The 17,651-nt window shown below is 42.6% G+C and overlaps 1 protein-coding gene across 3 annotated transcripts in view; it reads left to right on the top strand.

The window, feature by feature from the left end:
* The window catches only part of LOC130290992 (gap junction delta-2 protein-like), a 64,739-nt gene that overhangs the window by 25,344 nt on the left and 21,744 nt on the right, over nucleotides 1-17,651 (top strand). Inside the window, exon 1 of one of the 3 annotated variants that reach the window (XM_056539291.1) lies at nucleotides 17,231-17,429. The exons of the other annotated variants lie outside the window; for them this stretch is intronic. The gene's annotated coding sequence lies outside the window, so the exon portion shown is untranslated. Of the gene's footprint in view, nucleotides 1-17,230; nucleotides 17,430-17,651 lie in introns of those variants that run through there. 3 annotated transcript variants of the gene reach the window in all.

The following is a 17,651-nucleotide window of genomic DNA, read 5'->3' as shown; positions in this document are numbered from 1 at the left end:
CCCCAAAAAAATTATTTGGGGTGTGAAATGAAAAAAAATATATACATAATTTTGCAACTTTTTAGGGCTCCCGTTTCTACGCAGTGCACTTTTCGGTAAAAATGACATATTATCTTTATTCTGTAGGTCCAATACGGTGACAGGGATACCCAATTTATGTATGTTTTATTTATTTTACTACTTTAAAAAAAATAACTACATGCGCCAAAATTTGTATGTTTAAAATTGTGATCTTCTGATCCCTCTAACTTTTTAATTTTTCCGCGTTTGGGACTATATGAGGGCTTATTTTTTTTGTGCCCTGGTCTGTAGTTTTTGTTTTGATGGGACTTTTTGATCACTTATTAATATTTTTATGGTATATGAAGTGACCAAATATTCAATATTTTGGACTTTTTTTTTTTTTACGTGTACGCCATGAACTGCGGTGATACCACAGATGATAATTCTTTTTATTACATTATTTTATTTAAAAAATAGGAAAAGGGGGGGTGATTAAAATTATTATTGAGGGAGCGGGGCTTATTCACATTTATTCTCTTTTTTTTTTTGCCCCCTTAGGGGACTATACCATGCAATCTTTTGCTTGCATACACTGATCAATGCTATGCCATAGAATAGCATTGATCAGTATTACCGGCGCTCTGCTGCTCTAGCCTGCTTAGCAGGCATGGAGCAGTAGATCGTCGATCGTACGACGAGGAGGCAGTAGATCGTCCAGTAAGATGATCGGGGCATCGCGATTCTGTCGCGATAGTCCCGATCAGCTCCGCTGAGCTGCCGGGATAGTTTTACTTTCAGTTTAGACACCGGGATCAACTTTGATCGTGGCGTCTAAAGGGTTAATGTAGGTATCGGCCCGATCGGCGATGCCCGGCATTAGCCGTGGGTCCTGGCTATCCGTAGCAACCGGGACCCACGGGGTTTAACCTGTTATCTGCTTGTGAGAACGGTTTAAACCCCTTTAGTGGAATCAGGGCGCACGCCCTGAGTCCTTAAGGACTAGGGAATGGGGGTGTACCTGTACGCCCGGCATCCTTAAGGGGTTAAAGGGGTACTCCACTGGGGGGAAAAAAACATTTAAATCAACTGGTGCCAGAAAGTCCAACAGATTTGTAAATGACTTCTATTGAAAAATTCTTAATCCTTCCAGTACTTATCAGTTGCTGTTATGATCCACAGGAAGTTCTTTTCTTTTTGAATTTCCTTTCTGCCTGACCACAGTGCTCTCTGCTGACACCTCTGTCCATTTTAGGAAATGTCCAGAGCAGGATAGGTTTTCTATGGAGATTTGCTCCTACTGTCAGCAGAGAGCACTGTAGTCAGGCAGAAAGGAAATTCAAAAAGAAAAGAACGTCCTGTGGATCATACAGCAGCTGATAAGTACTGGAAGGATTAAGATTTTTTAATAGAAGTCATTTACAAATCTGTTTAACTTTTGGCACCAGTTGATTTAAAAAACTAAATGTTTTCCAGTGGAGTAAATTTTTTAAGATTTTGCAAGCTTTCTGTGTTATGTCATACACCATACCTTTGGTATGCGATCGGGGGAATGTCTAGCCAAGAAGCACACTATCGGGTTATCTATGGCTGTTGACGGGGCATCATTGGGGGCTTCTCTGTGGCAGATACTCTGGAAGGCATCTCTATGACAGGCCCTTTTGTGGTGTTTGAGGTTAAAGGGGTATTCCAGGAAAAAACTTTTTTTTATATATCAACTGGCTCCAGAAAGTTAAACAGATTTGTAAATTACTTCTATAAAAAAATCTTAATCCTTTCAGTACTTATGAGCTTCTGAAGTTAAGGTTGTTCTATTCTGTCTAAGTGCTCTCTGATGACACATGTTTCGGGAACCGCCCAGCTTGGAAGAGGTTTGTTATGGGGATTTGCTTCTAAACTGGGCGGTGCCCGAGACACGTGTTATCAGAGAGCGCTTAGACAGAAAAGAACAACCTTAACTTCAGAAGCTCATAAGTACTGAAAGGATTAAGTTTTTTTAATAGAAGTAATTTACAAATCTGTTTAACTTTCTGGAGCCAGTTGATATATAAAAAAAAGGTTTTCCCTGGATAATTCCTTTAAGTCCCTGTATGGGGGGGTCATTTGTAACAGAGAGCTACTGAATCTCAGGTCACTGTCAGGATCAGGAACAAGAAGGGCCCAGTGGCTAGAGTGAGGTCATATTTTTACTATTTGACTAAATACATTTTTGGGACCACTGTTTAAAAAAATGATCGATAGGGATAATAGATAATGGCAGATGATATCTGCATAACACAGTTATTACATTTAAGAATAAAATACTTTAAATCCATTATAATCTATCCTTCATCTCTAATCTGTTTCTACCAATTATGTAATCCATCGACTAAGCCTTGCTGTTTATTAGGTCAAGGTCCGGCCTGTATTTTGACTACAGTCATTCCAATTGTTGTAGGTACATTTGATATTTTTGAGCATTATATCCTTGTCCGGGCTCTGAATACAGTGGTCCCTCAACATACGATGGTAATCCGTTCCAAATGAACCATCGTTTGTTGAAACCATTGTATGTTGAGGGATCCGTGCAATGTAAAGTATAGGACAGTGGTCTACAACCTGCGGACCTCCAGATGTTGCAAAACTACAACACCCAGAATGCCCGGACAGCCGTTGGCTGTGCGGGCATGCTGGGAGTTGTAGTTTTGCAATATCTGGAGGTCCGCAGGTTGAAGACCACTGGTATAGGAAGTTGTACTCACCTGTCCCCGCCGCTCCGGACCGTCACCGCTCGTCACCACTGCCTTGGATGTCGTCCTCCATCGCTGTCGCCGCGTCCCCGGGGTGTCCCCGACGCTCAGGCAAGGCCTCTGCTTCCCCGGCATCCTCGCTCTTCGTCTCCGCCATCACGTCGCTATGCACGCCGCTCCTATTGGATGACGGGACGGTGTGCACGGCAATGTGATGGCGTCGATGGAGAGCGCCGACGATGCAGGGGATCCCGAAGAGGACGCGCCGGAGCCCCGAGGACAGGTAAGTGATCATCAGCGGACCACACGGGGCACCGTAAACCTCTATCCGGTGATAGCTGAAGCAGTCTGCGCTGCCGGATAGCCGTTTATGCGATGGCCCCGACATACAAAAGTATCGTATGTTGATGCTGCCTTCACCATGCGATGGCCTCTGAGAGTGATCGTATGCTGAAATGATCGTAGGTCGGGGCCATCATAGGTCGGGGGGGGTCACTGTATAGTATATAGATTCAGCTTTGTTGCTTAGAAATTGCACGCATTTCATCTTAAAATTGGTCCGTTTTTGTTGTGGTGGCCTCTTAAACCTCCTTGACCCCAAAAAGTTATATTAGGGCCCCTATGTATTATCTAGTACACTAGTATCTTCTTCTGGAACTCTACAGCCCCAACACTTGAACCCCCCCTGTGACATACTGCTTATATTCCAACACCTTAAATGGGTACTCCACTGGGCAGCATTCGGAAGTAAATGTTCTGAACGCTGTTTTCGAGCTGCAGGGGTCGGCCATGCCCCCTCATGATTTCATGGCCACTCCGCCTCAATGCAAGTCAATGGGAGTCAATGGCCGTCACGCCCCCTCCCATAGACTTGCATTGAGGAGGCGTTGCCGTGATGTCATGAGGGGGCCTGGCTGACCCCTGCAGAGCAAAAACATCGTTCAGAACATTTACTTCCGAAGCTGCTCAGTGGAGTACCCATTTAAGGATAAATGCTGTGGCATAGCAATAGGGGTGGCAACGGTCACTACATACTGAATCTGCAGCTCAGGAGCCAGGACAGGTGGGTATTTCCAGGGGCACAGGTTATGTAGGGTCAGTGGTCCCCAATGTTTGGCTCTCCAGATGATGCAAAAATACCACTCCCATTATGTCTTTATGTCAACATCTAGAGAGTCAGATTGGGAAACAATCCTTTAGGGTTAGGGGGCACAGTGACACAGTTTATTAGGGTCGTGGAGGCGCAGATCATTTGGGTATGGTGACACAGATCATTAGGGCATAGTGGCACAATTCATTGGGGTATGATGGCACTGATTATTACGGCATAGTGGAACAGATTATTGGGGCATAGATGCTGAGATCATTAGGGGCATGGTGGCACAATCCATTGGGGAATGGTGGCACAGATCATAAGGGGCAGGGGTGCACAGATCATTAAGGACGTGGTGGCACAGATCATTAGAGACATGGTGGCACAGATCATTAGAGACATGGTGGCACAGATCATAAGGGGCAGTGGTGCACAGATCATTAAGGACATGGTGGCACAGTTCATTAGGGCATGGTTGCACAGATCATTAGAGACATTGTGGCACAGATCATTAGAGACATGGTGGCACAGATCATTAGAGACATGGGGGCACAGATCATTAGAGACATGGTGGCACAGATCATTAGAGGCATGGTGGCACAGATCATTAGGGCAGAGTAGCACACTTCATAGGGGCACGGTGGCACAGATCATTAGAGACATGGTGGCACAGATCATTAGGGCAGGGTAGCACAGTTCATAGGGGCACGGTGGCACAGATCATTAGAGACATGGTGGCACAGATCATTAGAGACATGGTGGCACATATCATTAGGGCATGGTAGCACAGTTCATAGGGGCATGGTGGCACATATCATTAGGGGCATGATAGCACCGTTTACTAGGGCCATGGTGGCACAGTTCATTGGAGCATGGTGGCCGAGATTATTACAGGACAGTGGCACAGCGCATTAGGAGCATGGGGGGGAAGGGGATGCCAAATTTTTTCCTCCATGTAAAATTCTATGATTATGATCTCAAGGGTACTGCACAATGTACCATGGAAATTGTGATGGATACAGTACATTGCAGTAATAGACAGCCCAGTCCCTGCGGCAGCTGCCAGATAACTTAAAAGGGGTACTCCAGTGGAAAACATTTTTTTTTAAATCAACTGGTGCCAGAAAGTTAAACAGATTTGTAGCTTACTTCTATTTAAAAATCTTAATCCTCACAGTACTTATCAGCTGCTGTATGCTCCAGAGGAAGTTCTTTTCTTTTTAAATTTACCCCTGACCACAGTGCTCTCTGCTGACACCTCTGTCCATGTCAGGACCTGTCCAGAGCAGGAGAAGATCCCCATAGCAAACCTCTCCTGCTCTGGACAGTTCCTGACATGGACAGAGGTGTCAGCAGAGAGCACTGTGGTCAGACAGAAAAAGAAATTCAAAAAGAAAAGAACTTCCTGTGGAGAATACAGCAGCTGACAAGTACTGGAATGATTAAGATTTTTAAATAGAAGTAATTTACAAATCTGTTCAACTTTCTGGCACCAGTTGATTAAAAAAATTTTCCACTGGAGTACCCCTTTAATCCTAGCAGTTTAACCACTTTGAAGCTACAATATCAACCATGGCTTCTAAAATATTTTGGGAGGCCTTTGTTTGGCCACTTGGAGGCAGTGAGGTGCTAGTGGGTAAAGCGGTATAGCTGGAGGCCTGCCAATTGCCTTCAGGTCTGCCGTCAGTATCTGCCTCTGGCATAGCCTAATAGGTGGGCAGTCAGTGTAACATCAAAAAAGCGATGGTTCTTTCAAATACCTTTTTAAAATCTGTAAGTATTTTAAAGCATAATACAAGCGATCAAAGGATCTTTGCTTCTTGTTCCCTAAGGGGAAGAATAAAGTAAAATGATTTTAATAAAGCTTACAAAAGATCTGCTTCTTCATTAAAAACGAATTCTTCAAGATAAAGAAAAAACAAGCCAACACCATTTTAATGGCCTTTAGGATAAAGATAATTTATTATTTTTACGTTACCGCACATTACATTGATTTGAAAAAAAGAACTAAAAAAGTAATGGCTCTTGAAATATTGCAGTACAAAAATGCTGTTTTAAATTGTTTAATTGTGGAAAAGCACAAAAATGTAAAAAGAAAAACTATACATATTGCCACATTTGTACTTACCTATACAAGGTTAGCATTAAAGGGGTATTCCAGGGGAAAAAAAACTTTTTTATTTATATCAACTGGCTCCAGAAAGTTAAACAGATTTGTAAATTACTTCTATTAAAAAATCTTAATCCTTGCAATAATTATCAGTTGCTGAAGTCGAGTTGTTCTTTTCTGTCTGGCAACAGTGCTCTCTGCTGACATCTCTGCTTGTCTCGGGAACTGCACAGAGCAGAAGAGGTTTGCTATGGGGATTTGCTTCAATTCTGGACAGTTCCCGAGACACGTGTCATCAGAGAGTACTTAGAAAGAAAAGAACAACTCAACCTCAGCAGCTCATAAATACTGAAAGGATCAAGATTTTACAAATCTGCTTAACTTTCTGGAGCCAGTTGATATATAAAAAAAAAGATTTTTCCCGAATAACCTCTTTAACCCCTTAAGGACACATGACGTTCTCATACGTCTCCATTTCCGAGTCCTTAAGGACACATGACGTATGAGAACGTCATGTGTTTTACCGGCCCCCCGCAACCATCTGGAGCGGAGCCGGTCCCCGATGCCTGCTGAAATTGTTCAGCAGGCATCGGGGCATATCGCCCAGGGGGGTCATTATGACCCCCCATGTCGGCGATGGCCGCAGATCGCTGGACAATTCAGTCCAGCGATCTGAGGCGGATTCCGGGTCAATCGGGTCTCCAGTGACCCGGTGACCCGGAATTATTGGCTGATCGGGGCCGTCAGAGACGGCCCCGAACAGCCAGAGCCTGCAGGAGTGAGGTGGCACTGGTGCCACCTCACGATCGCCCTGATTCGTCAGCCGGATTACCGGCCGACCAATCAGGGCGCCTGCTGCGGGTGTCACTCCCGCAACCCGCTCCGCCCCTCTTCCGGAGGACGTGAGCGGGTGCGGGACATGCACCCCGGGTGCTGGGGACCCCGATCCCCGGCGCCCCTGTTGGGATCGGGGCCCCAGAAGCAGCGGCGGCGGCGGAGACGACGAGGGACTGACCTGTGCGGCGAGGATCGTTGGAGGTGAGTGACAGCCTCCTGCTGTTGCTTAGCAACAGCTCCCAGCATGCAAAAAGGGCATGCTGGGAGCTGTAGTTATGCAACAGCAGGAGGCAGACCACCACAACTCACAGCATGCCCTTATGGGCATGCTGGGACTTGTAGTTTTGCAACAGCTGGAGGCACATTCTTTCTATGGAAAAGTGTACCTTCAGCTGTTGTGTAACTACAACTCCCAGCTTTTACAATCAGCTAAAGTGCATGCTGGGAGTTGTAGTGGTGCATCTGGTGGTTGCATAACTACAACTCCCAGCATGCCCGTTGGCTGTCGGTGACTGCTGAGAGTTGTAGTTTTGCAACAGCTGAAGGCACACTGAGTTAAGTAGTAAACCAGTGTGTCTCCAGCTGTTGCATAACTACAATCCCCAGCATCCCCAGCCAAAGTAGTACGCCTCCAGCTGTTGCATAACTACAACACCCAGCATGCCCTTCCGCTGTCCGTACATGCTGGGGGTTGTAGCTTTTGCAACAGCTGAAGGCACACTGGTTGCAAAACACTGAGTTTGTTACCAAACTCGGTGTTTCACAACCAGTGTGCCTCCAGCTGTTGCAAAACTACAACTCCCAGCATGCACTGATAGACCGTACATGCTGGGAGTTGTAGTTTTGCAACAGCTGGATGTTCCCCCCCCAATGTGAACGTACAGGGTACACTCACATGGGCGGAGGATTACAGTTAGTATCCGGCTGCAAGTTTGAGGTGCGGCAAAATTTCTGCCGCAGCTCAAACTGCCAGCGAGAAACTACTGTGAACCCCCCGCCCGTGTGACTGTACCCTAAAAACACTACACTACACTAACACACAATAAAATAAAAAGTAAAAAACACTACATATACACATACCCCTATACAACCCCCCTCCCCTCCCCAATAAAAATGAAAAACGTCTGGTACGCCACTGTTTCCAAAACGGAGCCTCCAACGGTTGCAAAACTACAACTCCCAGCATGCACTGATAGACCGTACATGCTGGGAGTTTATAGTTTTGCAACAGCTGGATGTCCCCCCCCCCCCCCCCCCCAATGTGAACGTACAGGGTACACTCACATGGGCGGAGGATTACAGTAAGTATCCGGCTGCAAGTTTGAGCTGCGTCAAATTTTCTGCCGTAGCTCAAACTGCCAGCGAGAAACTACTTTGAACCCCCCGCCCGTGCGACTGTACCCTAAAAACACTATACTACACTAACACACAATAAAATAAAAAGTAAAAAACACTACATATACACATACCCCTATACAACCCCCCTCCCCAATAAAAATGAAAAACGTCCGGTACGCCACTGTTTCCAAAACGGAGCCTCCAGCTGTTGCAAAACAACTACTCCCAGTATTGCCAGATAGCCGTTGACTGTCCAGGCATGCTGGGAGTTTTACAACAGCTGGAGGCACCCTGTTTGGGAATCACTGGCGTAGAATACCCCTATGTCCACCCCTATGCAAGTCCCTAATTTAGGCCTCAAATGCGCATGGCGCTCTCACTTTGGAGCCCTGTCGTATTTCAAGGCAACAGTTTAGGGCCACATATGGGGTATCGCCGTACTCGGGAGAAATTGGGCTTCAAATTTTGGGGGGTATTTTCTGCTATTACCCTTTTAAAAATGTAAAATTTTTGGGAAAACAAGCATTTTAGGTAAAAAAAATATATATTTTTTTACATATGCAAAAGTCGTGAAACACCTGTAGGGTATTAAGGTTCAAATTACCCCTTGTTACATTCCCCGAGGGGTCTAGTTTCCAAAATGGTATGCCATGTGTTTTTTTTTTTCTGTCCTGGCACCATAGGGGCTTCCTAAATGCGGCATGCCCCCAGAGCAAAATTCGCTTTCAAAAAGCCAAATGTGACTCCTTCTCTTCTGAGATCTGTAGTGCGCCAGCAGAGCACTTTTCACACCCATATGGGGTGTTTTCTGAATCGGGAGAAATTGGGCTTCAAATTTTGGGGGGTATTTTCTGCTATTACCCTTTTTAAAATTGTAAAAATTTTGGGAAACCAAGCATTTTAGGTAAAAAAAATATATATTTTTTTACATATGCAAAAGTCGTGAAACACCAGTAGGGTATTAAGGTTCACATTACCCCTTGTTACGTTCCCCGAGGGGTCTAGTTTCCAAAATGGTATGCCATGTGTTTTTTTTTTTGCTGTTCTGGCACCATAGGGGCTTCCTAAATGCGGCATGCCCCCAGAGCAAAATTTGCTTTCAAAAAGCCAAATGTTACTCCTTCTCTTCTGAGACCTGTAGTGCACCAGCAGAGCACTTTTCACCCCCATATCGGGTGTTTTCTGAATCGGGAGAAATTGGGCTTCAAATTTTGGGGGGTATTTTCCGCTATTACCCTTTTTAAAAATGTAAACATTTTGGGAAAACAAGCATTTTAGGTAAAAAATATTTTTTTTTTTTACATATGTAAAAGTCGTGAAACACCTGTAGGGCATTAAGGTTCACGTTACCCCTTGTTACGTTCCCCGAGGTGTCTAGTTTCCAAAATGGTATGCCATGTGTTTTTTTTTTGCTGTTCTGGCACCATAGGGGCTTCCTAAATGCGGCATGCCCCCAGAGCAAAATTTGCTTTCAAAAAGCCAAATGTGACTCCTTCTCTTCTGAGACCTGTAGTGCACCAGCAGAGCACTTTTCACCCCCATGCAAGGTGTTTTCTGTATCGGGAGAAATTGGGCTTCAAATTTTGGGGGGTATTTTCTGCTATTACCCTTTTTAAAAATGTAAAATTTTTGGGAAACCACGCATTTTAGGTAAAAAAAATATATATTTTTTTTACATATGCAAAAGTCGTGAATCACCTGTGGGGTATTAAGGTTCACTTTACCCCTTGTTACGTTCCCTGAGGGGTCTAGTTTCCAAAATGGTATGCCATGTGTTTTTTTTTGCTGTCCTGGCACCGTAGGGGCTTCCTAAATGCGGCATGCCCCCCAAAAACCATTTGTCGCTCCTTCCCTTCTGAGCCCTCTACTGCGCCCGCCGAACAATTAACATAGACATATGAGGTATGTACTTACTCGAGAGAAATTGGGTTTCAAATACAAGTAAAAATTTTCTCCTTTTTATCCCTTGCAAAAATTCAAAAATTGGGTCTACAAGAACACGCGAGTGTAAAAAATGAAGATTTTGAATTTTCTCCTTCACTTTGCTGCTATTCCTGTGAAACACCTAAAGGGTTAATACACTTACTGAATGTTTTTTTGAATACTTTAGGGGGTGTAGTTTTTATAATGGGGTCTTTTATGGGGTATTTCTAATATGAAGACCCTTCAAATCCACTTCAAAACTGAACTGGTCCCTGAAAAATAGCGAGTTTGAAAATTTTGTGAAAAATTTCAAAATTGCTACTGAACTTTGAAGCCCTCTGGTGTCTTCCAAAAGTAAAAACTCATAAATTTTATGATGCAAACATAAAGTAGACATATTGTATATGTGAACCCAAAAAAAATATATTTTGAATATCCATTTTCCTTACAAGCAGAGAGCTTCAAAGTTAGAAAAATGCTAAATTTTCATTTTTTTCATCAAATTTTGGGATTTTTCACCAAGAAAGGATGCAAGTTACCATAAAATTTTACCACTAAGTTAAAGTAGAATATGTCACGAAAAAACAATCTCGGAATCAGAATGATAACTAAAAGTATTCCAGAGTTATTAATGTTTAAAGTGACAGTGGTCAGAATTGCAAAAAACGCTCCGGTCCTTAAGGTATAAAATGGCCTGGTCCTTAAGGGGTTAATGTTACCACATGGTAAACAGTAAAAAAAAAAATGTTTAAATAAAAAAAATAAAACTACAAAGTACAATGGCAGAATTGCCATTTTTTTTGTTTGCTTGTTTTTATTCCATTGACCTTTCCAAAAAATAAAAGCTAATAATAAATTATATATTTACAGTATAGCCAAAAATGGTGCCACTGAAAACTACAACTCATTCTCCAAAAAACCAACTCTCATACATCTACGTCAATGGAAAAAATAAATGTAAGGTTGTCGGAATATAAGTATAAAAGAATGACATTGCCATTACAGCCCAAACAGTGTTGGTTGTTTAGACTGATGATGTACGGCACTAACATGAATCCTTGATAAGAGTAGGTATTCAGCAATGCCCCAGTATGTATACTGTGTATGGCTGCATTCACATCTCGTTTTTACAGTACGGTTCCCGTATCAGGTTTTTGTTAAAAAAAACGTATGTCTCAAAACCGGACTGAACCGTATACAACCGTATACACCTCTGTACAGTTTTAAACCGTATACGGTTTGAAAACTGATGTGCGGTTGCATGCGGTTTAATACGTTTTTTTTTAAACGGATACGGTTTTCTGTTTGTCTTTAATTAAATGAAGTTCTTTTTCTTCTATTTGTGGGAACTTTTGGCGTGCACTGCGCATGTGCAAACTGCAAAACCGGATGGAACCGTACGCACATACGGTTCAGTACGGTTCCATAGACCACCATTTAAAAAAAAATGTATAAGGGTTGTATCCGGTTTTTTCACCCGGACATAAAACCGTAGTAGACTGTGGTTTTGTGTACGGAAAAAAACGGATAAAACTGTAAATGATGCAAAACTATACACAACCGGATGCCACGTTTGGCATACGGTTTTCTATGACATGTCTATAAATACGGTTCCATACGGTTTTTACACTGAAATCGGACACGGAAACCATATTGCAAGAATGTGATGTGAATGCAACCTAACCTTGTTCTGCCCGTGCTCATAGTGAATACACTCCGGCATAATTATCTACAACACTTCAATGATTTTCTGCTCTTTGGTTGCCCGTAAGGTAACATGCCAACTCTCTGGTTGGCCAGAGGCCATACATTGTGACCTAGTTGCGCAATTTTCTCTCACTGGTAATTATTCGGAGGTTACATCCATGTTGTCACAGGTTAATGCAGGAAAGAACAGAGCAGCTGTCATTTTACAGTGGCTGAGTAGTTCATACCTACCCGTGCTCTTAGGGTAAGTTCACATGACGGAATTTCCGCAATTTCGCAGAAATTCCAAGCTTGCTGAACAGAACTGCGGCAAAATTCTGTGCTATTTAAACAAAAAATTCTGCTGAAATTTAGCCCCATTGGGGGAGATTTATCAAAGGATTTAGACTGGTTTTTCCTGTCGCACAGAATGTCGCAGTCTAAATATGTGCGACTTTTTTGTGACTTTTGCTGTAGAGGATTTTTAGAACATGATGCATTCTAGTCTATTTTAGACGGAAATGCATTGGAAAATGCATCGGTGCTGAATTTATCAAAAGAGACTTATCAGCGACAAGTCGCATCGGCTGAAAGTACGCCGAAATGTCAGACCATGTTGGAGCAGGTTTAAATACAGTCTAAAGTATAGATCCCGAAGTCTGTGCGCAGAATTTATCAAGAGCCGTGCGCCTTTTGATAAATTAGGCGCACAATAGACCAGACTAACCCTCTGTAGTCTATTGGTCTATATTGATGCGGGACATAGACAACTTTCATAAATCTCCCCCATTGACTTCAATGGGATTCCGCCATAGAATTCTGTATCAGAATTTCCGTGGCGGAATGCCTGCTGCAGAAATTCTGCTGCCTGAATGGGACTGCAGAATCCCATTCAAATCAGTTTGAAGTTAATTATGGTGAAATTCTTGTCGGAATTCTTTTTGTCGAATTCATCACGGATTCAGGGGTAGGAGAAAGCATATGGATATTAGACTTTCGTTTTGTTTCGTTTTTTTTCGGATAATTTTTTTTCGGTTCTGTTAAACCTCCGGGATACAGTAATTTGTTTTATTCTGTTTTCGGACGCATTCCTATATATTTTTTCGGTTCTATTCGGAAACTGTTTGGCTTTCGGATGCATTCCTTATATCGGATCTATTCGTTATATATATCGTTCGTTTCACTTTTGTTTTTGGACAATTTCGATATTCGTTTTAATGCTTATTTCTAACGCAGGCCTTGCTGATCCTCTCTTGTAAAAAAAAAAATAGCAGGTGTTACCTTAAAGGGGTACTCCGGTGGAAAACTTTTTTTTTTTTTTTAAATCATCTGGTGCCAGAAAGTTAAACAGATTTGTAAATTACTGCTATTAAAAAATCTTAATCCGATCAGTACTTATTAGCTGTTGAATGCTACAGAGGAAATTCTTTTCTTTTTGGAACACAGAGCTCTCTGCTGACATCACGAGCACAGTGCTCTCTGCTGACATCTCTGTCCATTTTAGGAACTGTCCAGAGCAGCATATGTTTTCTATGGGGATTTTTAAAATGAGGTGTCAGCAGAGAGCACTGTGCTCATGATGTCAGCAGAGAGCTCTGTGTTCCAAAAAGAAAAGAATTTTCTCTGTAGTATTCAGCAGCTGATAAGTACTAGAAGGATTAAGATTTTTTAATAGAAGTAATTTACAAATCTGTTTAACTTTCTGGCACCAGTTGATAAAAAAAAAAAAAAAAAGTTTTCCACTGGAGTACCCCTTTAACTTGTTTTGCAGTTGTCTCTGTGCCAGAAGCCAAGTTTTCCTCAGGTAAACTGTCCATTTCTGCCAATCCAGTGACACCACCAGGCAAACTCTCACAGGACGACCTCACAACTAATTAAACAGCCTCACTGTCTGTGATACAGTAGGGATCGACTGGAATAAGCTAATTGGCTAAAAGGTATCATGTGACAATGAACTCCGATCATGTGACCTCCCAAGGACCAATTGAAAAAAATCAAATCAATTATTTACTATCGTTTTACGGTTAATGAATGCATTCGTCATCTTACGACGTTATTTTACGAATGTGTTCGTTAATCTGATGTTCGTATGATCGTGGTTATTCGGAAATGTTCCAAATATGTTTTTGTGCGTTCGGATCAATCTGAGCGCCCGAAAACGGTGAAATCCGTATAAATTAGCCTTCGTGCCGAAACGAATTGCAAGGGTCTAATGGATATCATATTATATAAGGATCCAGGTGATGAGATGTGAATTCCTATGTATAGTCCAGTGTTTCCCAACCAGGGTGCCTCCAGCTGTTGCAAAACTACAACTCCCAGCATGCCCGAACAGCCTTCGGCTGTCCGGGCATGCTGGGAGTTGTAGTTTTGCAACAGCTGGAGGCACTCTAGTTGGGAAACCCTGGTCTTTACAATTGTGGTGACCCACGATGATGGCGGGACCACAGGGTGTAGTGGTGTAGGTGGATGGGGCAAGATGGTATTAACCACAGGGGCAAGGTGTTATAAACCCCTAATGTTCGTGACGCCAGAGTGCTTTTTGGGTACCGGAACCACATGAACGGTATCTCCGCTATTCCAATAGCTAGGCAGTGAAAATGAGAGTCTACAACCAGGTTATGGTTTAAAGGAGGCATGCTGGGAGTTGTAGTTTTGCAACAGCTGGAGGCACCCTGGTTGGGAAACACTGGTCTTTACAATAGTGGTGACCCACGATGATGGCGGGACCACGGGGTGTAGTGGTGTAGGTGGATGGGGCAAGATGGTATTAACCACAGGGGTAAGGTGTTATTAACCCCTAATGTTCGTGACGCCAGAGTGCTTTTTGGGTACCGGAACTACACGAATGGTATCTCCGCTATTCCAATAGCTAGGGAGTGAAAATGAGAGTCCACAACCAGGTTATGGTTTAAAGGAGGCATGCTGGGAGTTGTAGTTTTGCAACAGCTGGAGGCACACTGGGAGTTGTAGTTTTGCAACAGCTGAAGGCACACTGGGAGTTGTAGTTTTGCAACAGCTGGAGGCACACTGGTAGGGAAACACTGGTATAGTGATTTTGCATTGAAGTTTTGATAATCCCCAGTTGGTCCAAATCCTCTAGAGAAGAAACACTATTAGACATCAGCTGTTTGCTGCATCTTTGTGCAAGTTTCCCCTAAGCCTGAGGACCATCCCACTAGGGCATTGTGTACTCCTTGCCTTTGTTTGCGTGAGTGCCTGTCTAGAGCCCTGTGGTGCAGTCTGGCACATGTGCGACCAGCCTTTCCATCTGCTCTAGCTGCACGCAGACCATTGCTCTCTGCATGACAGAACCGCAGATCGTGGCCTCATATTCCAGCTTTTTTTTTATTATAGATGAGACACATCAAAGCCCCATCTGTTGTGTACTGTTTGTACTTTGGCTTGTAAGCTGTGGGAGCTTGTAGGGATGGTGTTTATCCTACACATGTACTGCAAAGAATGGCGACCAATTACAATTAACATAAAAACACAATTTGCACACAATAAATATCCCATGTATAGTGTATAGCATTGTGGCTAGCCTAAAATGTACAGCCTCCTGAGTCGGCTATAGAGATTCAAGATCACAGGGCCTGACCTAACCTGGGATGTTAATTGTTGACTAAAACTGCTTGTGGGCCAAATTAACGGGGTACCCTGGTAGAAAACTTTTTTTTTATTTTTTTATATCAACTGGTGCCAGAATTTGTAAATTACTTCTATTAAAAAATCTTAATCCTTCCAGTACTTATCAGCTGCTGAATACTACAGAGGAAATTCTTTTCTTCGTGGAACACAGAGCTCTCTGCTGACATCATGAGCACAGTGCTCTCTGCTGACATCTCTATCCATTTTAGGAACTGTCCAGAGTAGGAGAAAATCCCCATAGCAAAGATATGCTTCTCTGGTCAGTTCCTAAAATGGACAGAGATGTCAGCAGAGAGCACTGTGCTCGTGATGTCAGCAGAGAGCTCTGTGTTCCAAAAAGAAAAGAATTTCCTCTATAGTATTCAGCAGCTAATAAGTACTGGAAGGATTACATTTTTTTTTAATAGAAGTAATTTACAAATCTGTTTAACTTTCTGGCACCAGATATATATAAAAGTTAAAGGGGTACTCCGGTGGAGTCAACTGGTGCCAGAAAGTTAAACAGATTTGTAAATAACTTCTATTAAAAAAACATAATCCTTCCAGTACTTATTAGCTGCTGAATACTATAGTGGAAATTCTTTTCTTTTTGGAACACAGAGCTCTCTGCTGACATCATGAGCACAGTGCTCTCTTCTGACACCTCATTTTAAAAATCCCCATAGAAAACATATGCTGCTCTGGACAGTTCCTAAAATGGACAGAGGTGTCAGCAGAGAGCACTGTGCTCGTGATGTCAGCAGAGAGCTCTGTGTTCCAAAAAGAAAATCATTTCCTCTGTAGTATTCAACAGCTAATAAGTACTGGACGGATTAAGAATTTTTAATAGAAGTGATTTAAAAAAAAAAAAAGTTATATATATATATATATATATATATATATATATATATATATATAACAGTTTATTTATATATTTTTAACAATTCCCAGGAAAGGATAAAACAAAGAGACATATCAGGAATATGCGCATATAAAAAGGATAAAGTGCAACAATAAGACAGAGGGGTGCAGTTATTACACGTGACCGTAATTATAATGACATGACTGAATACTGAAAATAGAGATTTGTATCGGCATCCTACATTCCGTATCTACCATTATATTTATGCTAAATATGTAGAATCGTAAGATGGAAAATATGACACGGTCAAAATAAACATGTCAACATTAGTAAGTGAAAAAGAGAAAGAGGAAAAAGAGAAGAAAAAAAAATCTGCATTTTATAAATGAGCATTAACACAGACATACTGAGACGCATGACACCCCCACATAATATCTACACATAGGGGGAGATTTATCAAAACCTGTGCAGAGGAAGAGTGGTGCAGTTGCCCATAGCAACCAATCAGATTGCTTCTTTCATTTTCCACAGGCCTCTTTAGAGGCCTGTGGAAAATGAAAGAAGCAATCTGATTGGTTGCTATGGGCAACTGCACCACTCTTCCTCTGCACAGGTTTTGATAAATCTCCCCCTATGTGTAGGCCAACTGCTAGTGCCAATATAGTCCCCAGGGAACTGCCCATATATTTTGTGTCCACCCACCGGAATATTGTGGCAGCCACATAACATTGTCCAAAACAAAAGCAACACAATCTTCCTGTACCAGTCTCTGCAACCATAGATCAGCACTGGAAAAAGAAGACACCTAGAAAGGATGAGAGATGAGTTACCTTTATGGTGTCATGTTGAGCAGAGATACGTGCAGTTCTGAACTGATACTCTCTGTCCCTGCCTTTTGGGGTGACCACCTCCTTAACTGGTTGGCCCCATTCAAGATGCTGGCCCCACTTTACTAAGGTGCAGGGTATAGCAAAGTCAAAGGAACAAACAGCACAGTACAGAAGTTAGTGATCAAGTCAGGACCGGGACAATGAGTTAAAGACACAGGCGTGAACAGATAGACAAGATGTCAGACAGGCCTGGTCAAAAACCTAGATAGCAGCGAGAGACAAAACATAGGCAGAAGGGGTAGTCAAAAACAGGCAAGAGTCAGACCAGATGGATTACAAGGCATAGGACAGAAGGCAAAAGAATACTCAGAGGTCAGTAAAAGCAAGACAGGCAAGTAAACGCTGGTGAGGGTAGAAGAACCATCATGGGCCAGGCTGGGACCCACTGCAAGGATTTAAATGGGCACTCACTAAAGTAAACTTTTTATATCATATGGATTATTAAAATATACAAATCTTTCTAATATATTTCTTTTTATTTAAGTTTTACCATATTTTTTCACTTTTGAAATCCTGGCCACTAGGTGTCTCCCTACTGGGTCCAGGATGGCTT

This window comes from Hyla sarda, chromosome 9 (assembly GCF_029499605.1).
Source record: "Hyla sarda isolate aHylSar1 chromosome 9, aHylSar1.hap1, whole genome shotgun sequence".
NCBI lineage: Eukaryota > Metazoa > Chordata > Amphibia > Anura > Hylidae > Hyla > Hyla sarda.
This window is presented reverse-complemented; position numbering and strand designations above follow the sequence as displayed.